Source organism: Filicampus tigris, chromosome 9 (assembly GCF_054856515.1).
Source record: "Filicampus tigris isolate MCC_2025a chromosome 9, RoL_Ftig_1.0, whole genome shotgun sequence".
Classification (NCBI taxonomy): domain Eukaryota; kingdom Metazoa; phylum Chordata; class Actinopteri; order Syngnathiformes; family Syngnathidae; genus Filicampus; species Filicampus tigris.
Window position 1 is genome coordinate 6,743,709 of NC_141225.1, and position 10,971 is coordinate 6,754,679.

General features: G+C 38.5%; 1 protein-coding gene across 2 annotated transcripts in view; it reads right to left on the reverse strand.

Moving 5' to 3' along the window:
* phc2b (polyhomeotic homolog 2b (Drosophila)) overlaps nucleotides 1–3,538 on the reverse strand; it is a 41,664-nt gene extending 38,126 nt beyond the window's left edge. The window contains exon 1 of one of the 2 annotated variants that reach the window (XM_086039545.1): nucleotides 3,383–3,538. The gene's annotated coding sequence lies outside the window, so the exon portion shown is untranslated. Of the gene's footprint in view, nucleotides 1–58; nucleotides 167–3,382 lie in introns of those variants that run through there. The other variant, XM_086039547.1, reaches the window with a different exon arrangement.
* Nucleotides 3,539–10,971: the final 7,433 nt, after the last annotated feature.

The window sequence follows — 10,971 nt, forward strand, 5'->3', positions numbered from 1 at the left end:
GTAGAGGTACCACTGTATTTACTTAACACTTAGCAATAAAAGTTGGAAAAGCACAAACCTTAGCATCACTCCAGGGGGTGTGGTTCGTTCTGAAACATGTGGCAATGCTGTAAATAATGAGACGAGGGGGCGAAGGCAAATTGTGTCCCATTTACTCTCTACACCAAACTGACTGTTTACAAAGCAAGCAACAAGCTACTCCCTTTAATGTCTATAATCCTTTTGAACGCAAAAACAAAAAACAAAAAACGATGGAGCTGACGCCTCGTGGTATATTGAGGTAACTCAGCCGAAGTAAGCACTTGTCTGCTTTTTTGGCTAAGACCAGCTCCGGGAGCAGGTCACTTAATTCGGAAGAAGACCACGCAATACAGACCAATACAGGCGTTTGACAACAACGTTTGTCTAAATATAGTACAAAACAAAGTCTAAACAAACACTATTGCTCCTGTAATTGGGACGTCAGAATGTAATGGCCTCCCTTCACACAGCTGAGTAGAGAAGCACAAAGACAGTCTGGCCGCTTTCCAGGACAAGTGTGCCCAATTCCGAAGAGTCAATCCAACGGTTCATTCATAGAGACCCTTAAGCATTTCTACCAGCCTGCGTTTGCTCTACAATTAAATACACTGAGGGAGCAGAATTAGCCTGAAAGATGAAAAATGTTGCCTTGTAACCTATAAATACCAAGCAGTGAAATACTTCTGTTAAAACACACTAATGAGGAAGACATTGAAGGAGAGCCTCTGAAGAATCAATCTCACGGGTGTCATGTTAATCAGGTATTCAATAGGTCAGGTATGAGGCGGCAATGAAACACAGGCAAAGACAAAAGTGACCGTGTTAGTTGGGGATGTGTAACTTCCGGTATATTACTTGTAGTGCACGGCCAATTACATTGGCCAATTATGGTACTTCAAACATCGGCCAAAATAATCATCTGAACGGTTAATGTTTGCTGATTGTTTCTATCTTTAACCATTTACAGCAGTTGTACACAAGTAACACAGGTCTCGTGAGTCATTACACATACATCTATACAAGGAGTGGGCAATTCCGCTATCCTGCATGTTTTAGATGTCACCCTGCTGCACCCCACCTGATTCAAATGATCAGGATTGTTATCCAGCTTCTGTAGACCTTGCTGGTTATATGATCATTTGAATCAGATGTGTTGCAGCAGGGGCAAATGGAAAACAGGCAGAACACCAGCCCTCAAGGACTGGAATTGCCCACCGCTGCTGATCTGAGCCACTTGCTGTCGACTGAAAATGACATCAGTTGGTCAGAGCTCAGATAACAACCAATCATGGCTCAGATTCAGAAAACAGGTCAGCCATGATTGGTCGTTAACTGAGCCCTGCGCAACTATGATGTCATTTTCAGTCGATGGAAGTGACAAAATGGCCACCCCCTGAGATGGCTAAAAGTGGGTGCATTTTGCTGCTTAATCTATATTCCACAAACACAATATTAATCAGAATGCCATATTTCAACTAGTGGGTCAGCATTGAACATATTCTGGAAAAAAATATGTTTGGGTTGACTTCCTCCTAAATATAAAAGCTTAGTAAGGCTATTGCATTAGCGTCAATGTATTATTTGGTAAGCTTCTGTTTTGAAGTTAGCCTTTGTGTATGCAGCGTGTTACGTTAAAGACTATGTTTGCAGCTTCCTTGACATGTCTAAATGATGGCGCGCACACTAAACTTAAGCACCCCTAACCCTAACCAAAACAGGGTGGAATTTGCTGCATAACTCATATCCCACAAACACAATATTAATCAGAAGGCCATGTTTAGACTAATGGAGGCGCATAGAATGTTATTGCAAAGATTTTGGGGGGGGTTGACTTCCCCTTTAAAAAAATAAAATAAAAACATAGTGCAACAAATGTGCTAAATATGACATTAAACTACTAGTAACTCACACGAACAAGTGACAAATATTAATGTCTTTATAACTTCATTAATAAACTTGCATTGCGTTCCGCAATGCATTTTGGGAACCCAAAAGGAAAATTATTTTTTTAACATCTACAGTGGAGAAGAGGAACCAGGCCAGCCCACAAATAGTGAGAGCTACTATAATTAACACCCAGTGAGGGTGAAACTTTTTTTTATTTAATGCATTATAAAAAAAATATTAAATCAGCAAATTAATTGGTAATCAGTATTTTTTTTTCAGCATCGGCTTCCCCCCCAGAAAATCAGTCGGGCCCCAATTACATGCAGGATTTTTTTTTACATATTTCGGAGGGTGGAAGAACAACGTGACCTGACACACTATATACAAATGATCAAATTACCATTAAATATATTTTCAAGTTCAACGTCATTTTTGAAGAAAAATATACCTAAAAATTAAAACAATTCGTGAGTTTAACCAAATTTCTCTGTGGAGAAAATAAAAGCATCAAAAATCAAACACTGGAGCTCATACGTAAGGGTTCGCACAGTTCTCGTTTTAAGTCCTGCTGGTGTAACTGCTGTTAAGGAGCCCATGAGCAAGGCACCATCTCCCGTCCCCCAGCTCAAGAGGTGCAGAGATGCGACAACAGGCAAGGAAACCAGGCAATTGGCTGGGGCCCTGAACTGACTGGGGCCCTGAGAGAAGGTTAACATATGCCCATATTAATGACAAAACACGGCATAGACAATCTTCGGATCAGTGCCTTGCTCAAGGACATCTTGAGAGTAGTCCATAAGTAGAATAGCATGCCTCTAACAACTAGTTGTCGTTTTACTCGACCACTAGCAGGACTTCAACCGCAACCCTGTGGTTCCAAAGCAAAAGTCGTTAAATGATTAATGTCCCACTTGAACGGCAAAACTGTGGATATAACCTTAATGTTGTGGCCTGCTGGTGCCACTTTCAACTCGGAACAACTTCCCAGTACAATCACGTGGTTGACCTACATGTGTCTCGCAAATGTAAACCGAGATGGGAGTTCAACGTGGGGTTAGTGGAGGGTCTTGGTCACGCTGCTATGACCGACGGTTGTCAAAATAGCTCCAGTGACGTCACGCTCACCAGCATCTACTCCACGCGTCAAGTCACTAATGGGGCTTGTCGGCGCAACCAAGCTTGTCAGCCCCCTTTAAATGTTATCCCTCATGCGTTTGTTTTCATTCGAGGCATACGTGGTGTTTTCCACCACACTACCGCGCTAAGGTGAGCTCACGAAACGGGGTTGTTGACATAAACGAACATGTATTATGTGGACTTTCCTGAACAAATGACACGAGGATATTAAGTGTTTAAGAGGGGCGCATGTTTTAGCTAACGAGCCAGCCTCCCGCGTTCCAGCACACAAGCGAGGGAACAAGCTAGTAGGAAGGGAAAAAGGCGATTTTTGTTTATAAATAAACCTCCCACTTACCGTTGTCGCAAGCCTCGACCGCTCGCCCTTCCTTCTGAGTGTCGTGTCCCCTTGCTTAGCCTAGTACGTAGTCCATTTCTGGCCCGCCGAAACACCGCTAAACGCCAGCAGAAGCACAGCAATCTAAGGGCAACTTTTTTTTTTCGTTTTCATTTGCATTCCACACTGGTCACATGATGCACGAGCCACCAATAAGCGAAGAGCACGGGGCAGTGGGTTCCCGCCCCCTTCTGGCTCACCGATGGTCTCCCGTTACAAGGCTACAGGGCGCCTGTCAACTAGCGCCGTTTTTGTCTCCATGGCAACCGACAACCGTGAGCCATTAACCCTTAACACCCTTTAAAGTGGACATAAAGAAGACATACTATGCGGGGAATCGACTTTTTAAGTGCTGCTTGATTGAATACAAATAAAGTTTTCCCACTGAAATGAATAGGAATGCTATTCATCCGTTCCATCCGCCCTAAAACCAAACCATTTACCACATGCTTTTTATAACGAAAAATAGTACAGTATTTTAAAATAATATTACAGCAATAAACATGCTCACACATACTGCAGTGTGTGATGTGTTATTATTGTGTAGCCTAGCCTTGAGAGTGCCTTGTTGCTCTCCCTTTCTCCCTTTCTTCTTTCCTTTCTCCCTTACATTTTATTTATTAAATGAACACATTTTGAATTCTTACAAAAGCCCAGAGTTGAAGGTTTCTTTCAAATGAATGAAAAAGCTGAACTCAAATTATCCATCTAGCAGAGGGGTCACCAACCACTGGGTCCACGCCCAGGACCTAACCAAATAACGACCCCACATCCACCCAACCAGAAGTCAAGTTGTGTCCGTCGTGCAATGCTAATATTAAATGCACAAGCAAACAAATGAGTACAACAAATAGACGTATCGGGCACCACTCGCTAAGACTTACTAAGTTTACTAAGAAAGGTATGATGCACGTTTTTGAGACAAATTGAATGCACTTCAATCGGACACTTATTATTTACTTTCCCAAGCCACGCAGAGCTGCAACATAATGATGAAAGCGGGTTGCAGACCCCTGGTCTATATGCATCCACACTACCTAGTGTTAAAGCAACATTTATGTTCAACACCCAATAGGTGTTCAACGGACCTTTCCGTCCCTGGGACGGAATGCCCATCTCTGTTAATAAGTGTTCATGCCAACACTGTACAGTGTGGGGAAAAATATCCCATGCCCCACTACCTTAAATGAAACACATTACAAGATTTCAAATCAAAACGATTTTCTTTTATTAAATCCATATCAGACAGCTCATACAAAGTAGCAGTAGGTCACAATGTATTTTTTGTTGATCAGTTTCATGTGAAAACTGCCCATCATGATGCCAATAATAGAATCATGGTCTGACACACCAATCACTGTGAACAAATCCTCCTCAATTCTAAATGTATTCATTCATCAAAAGCCATCGTAATAACATTTGTGGTCAAAAGAAATGCCTTATCGTCAAGAAGATGTTAACAATTTTTACTATGCTAATAAAACAGACTAAATTTGTCTATGAAGCTGCCATACTATCACCTTGAGGAAGAGGAAGAGTTGAAGGAGGGTGGGGGTCGCAGTCATCTGCTTACAAACCCTGAATAATTCATCAGATTATGACTTATTTGGTTGGTCCGTGACTTAATTACGTGCTCAGTCATTGCTCCCTTGACACGACATGAAGACTGGACTCAGATGACCCCTTAGGAGGCCTAAAGCATACAGGATATTAGCGCTGTATCATGTTTTGTCATAATACATAATAAAGGGTGTCCTTACTCCTCAGTTTACAGTTTGAGAACTAATGTTACTCATATAAAGAGGTGTATTAAATGAGGCAAATAAGACCCAATAACAACATTAATACCAACTGCTGTCCAATGGCGGTCCATGCCTGTTTTAACATGTACAGCCACATGCGGCCGTTATTGACATGTACAGGCAGGTACCCTCCTTCAACTCTTCTGCTTAATTTGATCTCAAACTTTAAGATGAAATTGTTAATTTGTGTTATGAAAAAATATACTACTAAAAACAAGTAATGAATTAGACATTATATAAATACTATACATTTAATATTTTCATAATGCAATTCAAACATATAACAACAAAAAATAAAAGTATCAACTGTCCAATAATTACATTTAAAATGCAAACTGAACAAAAAGATCCACATTTTGTGATTCATTTGGGATTCATCGGGATTTGAGCCAAAACTGCAGCTGTCTAACCATTAAATACATGTATACAGCCCTCCCCCATTCACCACCCCCCAAAAATATATATTGGAAAAAAAAATCTACCGATTACCGCTTTTGCATAAATATGCAAAATTGCTAAATATCTGCCGATCCGAGTCAATCAGATCTGTGTGTCATTATTTCACATTTTCAAACAACAAACACAACTAAAACTTAGCCATGATTACAACATAGTAAATGTAAAATAAATAATAATTCAAATGAAAACCCTCCACAATTTGAGGTACAAACGCTGTATATGTTTTAGAAATTTAAAAAATAAAATGCAAAAAAAAAAAATGGTCATGAACGTGGTTATGATAATAAAATTATAATATGCACTGCAATATTCAAACAGTAAAACAAACAATGTAAATGTAATGTAAATAAAGGTACAGAAGTCCACATTTTGAGCACAGCACGCTCTTAACTTGGCAGTGATGCTATTGTATCAGAGTACCACAAGGAGGCGACATTGTCTAACCAGTTTCTAACGCTGATCACGTTCGACCAAGCCACACCAGCGCGGACATGGTGAGAAATCATGTGCCAAAATGAAATATAATGATTTATAGCTTTAAAAAATAGTTGTAAATGTTCAGATCAGTTTTCTGTTTGGTGTAGTGTGTTTAAAATGTTCAATATAATCTCCCAAGGCCGGTGAAGTCTTTAAAATAGCAACCAGGAATGAACACAATTGCTTTCCAGAGACAATGAACATTCCTACTGTCAAAGGCTGCCCTGGCTCGGTCGACTTCCTCTGTTGTGTTTGCGTTTTGTCCTGTCTACGATATTGTCAACAGAAACCGTCCCGCCACCTTGAAGCCTTGTTTGAACCGTGTCATCAAAGTTTGCTTATTAGTTCAGGAATGGCTTGCGTGTTCCCCCCCTAAATCATGTTTGCACAGCGTCGATGACTATTGTGAAGAAGGATATTTAGTCTGATTGAACCGCAGCAGACATCCTCTCCCTACCACGACCTCAGATACAAAAAAAAAAAGAAAAAAAATTAAGCTTAAACTACTAAACACACTCGTTTAGTCGCAGCTCACATATTCACAAATTCTAAAATTATTATATTGATAATAATAAACAAGATACTAATAATAATAAGATACGGAACCCCCAATTGCTCCTGATGCTGCACCCTCAGTTGGTATATGTGATGTCAGTGTGAAGCGCTTTTAGTGCCTTAATATGTGGAAAAGCGCTATACAAGTGAAAGACCATTTACCATTTACCATATATATTAATGTTCTGTGTCCTGCTACTTGCTGAAAAATTCACCTATTTGCATTTTGATGCTCTTTTTGACATGCCCAAAGATGCCACAAAAGGCCGTCGAAGACCTGTCAAAATAGGAGAGTTGTGGATTAATTGGTGTCATGGAAGTATGTTGACCTTTCAATTTAGAGACATGCTTTGCATGTTAGGGACAAGGTTATTTTAGTTAATGAAAACTTATGAAATAACTAAAATTAAAATTGAAAAAACATTAGCGGAAACAAAATACAATAAAACCAAAAATGCTTTTTAAAAAACAAAAACTAACTGAAACTGTGTTTTATGTTTATGAAACTAACTAAAAGTAACTATGATTATAGTGAAATTGTCTGTCGTTTTGCCTTTGGCAATTAATTTCATACACTAGCCTTTTTTGTTTCATATATAAAAAAAAAGATTTTATTTTTATATATATATATATATATATATATATATATATATATATATATATATATATATATATATATATATATATAGAGAGAGAGAGAGAGAGAGAGAGAGAGAGAGAGAGAGAGAGAGAAATTCAGTTATTTACAAAAAAAGGCAAACAAGGCATCCTAGCTTTGCTTAATTCGAGCTGTGATGCATCCAACAATAGAAGTAGTATGATGCACTGCGCTTATTGTAATTCAAAGTAATTCATAGTGTTTTTTAATCTTGCACACAAGTCATATTTTTGTTGAATTATTACTAGTACTACACAATACTTTCCATGGTGTTTTTTAATCTTGCACACAAGTAGAACACCATTTAAAAAAATAAAATTAATACTAAACCTAAACTAAAAGTATTGGTAAGTGTTTAAAAAAAAAAAAAAGCTAAAACTAACTAAAAACAAAACAAACAAACCTCAAAACGAAATAAAACCTAACTATATTTAAAACCCCCAAACTATAATAACCCTGGTGAGGGATGAGCAAAGTTTAGCCTGGGTTGTTGTGGGAGATTCTTTAGCGCATGTGCATGTATACATGCACTCCTTGTGTATTTTCAGAAACCAAATCATCTTTAAGCCATGTATTGTTATTGGCAATGTAAATTAGTTGGTTATTTTTAGGATTATAGTTTGTGATATATTTACAGTTCATCCTATTAATATTGAAAATTATAAATGTTTGGGGGGGCTTTAATAACTCAATCGTGCACAGTTTGCGGCAGGAATCGGTCCCTATTCTTGGCACAGGCATACAGACGATCAGAGCAAATTTGAGCAATTTCCCTTCCTTATGATCACCGTTAGCAAAGGCCCGATTCTTGGATCGATATGTGTACTTTTTTGTTTTAAGGCTTATTTTGCAGAGTCATTATGATATAGTACAACAGGAAATAGTAGAACGTATACAGCCATTCAACTTCTGGATAAAAGTGCGGTTGCAGGAAATAACATTCAGTTTTAGTCCCAACGGCTTCAAGGGAAGCGTGACCCCGTCTCATAATATCAACACCTTTCTGTTCATCATGAAAGAGGATGGAGGTGACATTCTGGTTCTGTATTGTCATTGTATTTTAAAGTTTGTACACACATACGGATAATCAAGCAGATTTGGAATCTGATTCCTCTCTTTAAATCAAAGTCAGCAAAGGCCTGATATTTGATTTCTCCTGTGATTTGGGGTGTTTTGAGTGTTCTTTTTTCTCCCTAATCGGCTCAGAAAACAGTCAGGCCGGCAATCGTATACATTGACCGGCTAGTACATTACAGTTTAAAAGTTTTAACAAACAGAATTGACACTTTTTACACTTGAACGCATGATGGCAATCGTAAAAAGTGTGGTGCTTGCACTGCAACACTAGTTTATATTTCTATTATTTTCAATGGGGAAATGAGTTAGGAAAGGGGTGACCAAAGAGCACAGCTCAGAGCATCCTCTCACACGCGGCCGGCCCATCATGCACTCATTACTTCAATTCCCTCACAGCCGATCAAAATAATAGGATTCTCGCCACAGAAGTTACAACGTGCCCTGTAGTGTGCGCTGATGTGTGTGCGGAGATGAACAAGGCTGCAGTGTTTTCGTTGTTTTTGGTGGGGGTGGAGTAATTGCCAATCAAAGGCCCACCAAAGTGTTTGTTTACAGTCGAAGCCCCGTGCCTGTTTGGACTTTTGGCTTGGTTCTCATCAGTTTCCTCACTCGTCAGCAAGAAAAGGTGCCAGTGCTGTCCCCCCTTTAAGATTGACAAATATAGCAATTAAGTATTTGACTTTGTCTTCAACAAAAATTGCTTTTGTCTTTTTGGGAAATGTTGTTTTTGGCGAACCTAATGATGTCTTCATATCGAGACAATTTTTGATTTCCATTAAACATGATGTATTTTCATAAACATCAATGACATTTTTGTTACTTATAAGGATCTGAAATACCTGTTTTGTCATGAGACTTTTGTTTCATCAACAAACCTAGTATATTTTTGTAAACATCAAAGACAATTTTGTACCTTCAACTTAGCTGAAGTAAGTGTCTTGTAAACATTTAAAACAAGCGAGTCTTCTATTAAACTAAAGTTTGTGCTTTTGTAGACATCAGGCAGTTTTGTACCTTTCATAAACATGAGGTACCTGTTTTGCAAGCATCAAAAACAATTGAGTCTTTAATTCGGCTAATGTATGTGAGGTCTTCAATTAACTTTTTAAAAAATGCATTTACTTTTTTTTCTGTCATTTTTTATTTTACGTACTTAAGCGTTAATATACATGTATACGTTCCAAAAATGGAATCACAGAGGGACAATCCCAGCCATAAATCTTATTTTAAAGAGATACTTGGATGAGCTTAACATTGACACTTATATAAAAGGTCTGCATGTAAAAATGACATCAGTACTAAAATGCTCCGCCAAAAAGACTCTGTAGTGATTTAAGAACTTTTTTTGTGATTAGATATAGAACAAATTGGCCCGCCCCCTTTTAGAGCTCGGTTTGTTATTTTTTCTGTCTCAGCTGTCTACGTCACGGGAGGGAGCCAAGCGTGGTAATATTGTTCGCTTTGTCAGTTCTGTTGTCGCCACCAAAATGCAAATGCACATTATTTACACATTACATGCCCACTACTCTTGTCCACTTCAACCTATGAAAATATAAGTGTTCTGCACAATAGTTTGGATTTATTGACATAAAACGTGATCTCATCATGATCACCTCCAAAAAATAAAAAAAAACGTGGCGATCGCTTCTCCACTTACACAAGCTGAAGCGGACAAGAGCATGAATGGGCACACGAACCCCGACTGGTTATATTTAGCTACGCTAAACTCGTGTCAACTCTCAGGAGGTAGGTAAATACGTACATACGTAGCTGTGCTCATTTGCTCATTCTCATATAAATCAGCTACGGAGAGGTTAATCCTTTTGATATGTTGCAAGTGGCAGTTAGTAGGGATGTCCACATAAATTTTGGTGCCAATTGATCACCGTTTTTGGACGTTATAAGCAATGAAAGTACAATGATTTCCAATGGAGAGTTTGTAATCGGTCCCTTCAGTGACTCCGACTGAACAAGGAGAGAACGGTAGAGGGCGCGGCCATTTGGCTATTTGCATTTTCTTCATTAAAAGGAGGCATTATTCATGGAGTCACTTATTTCCTAATTCCTCCAAAATGAATTGATAAACTAGAAAAATTACAACTCTTTTCCTGATCAAAAAATATCTAAAATGAACTTGTTAGTGAAAACATGGCCACCCGGACCCAAGTATCTCTTTAAAGACAATTAAAAATCTTTATTCACCACAGTGTTTTGTAGAGAATCTATTATTTTAGCCGTAATAGAACAAATAATTTATTTGTATCTTTGCAAAAGCTCTACACTATATTAACCAACTTTTTTGTAGTAATGGCACCTTTTTTTTTTTTTTTTTCAAAACCCTCCCTTCTCACTTTGACCATCTCCAAACTAGTATTTTGAATTTATCTTGTGGGCATTGTTGAATGTCATTTTAATATATGCCACAGGTGACTGAAAAATGGATGGTGGGCCGCAAATGGCCCCCGAACCGTAGGTTGGAAATCCCTGTCCTAATGGAAACTTTCTTTTTATAACCTCTAAGA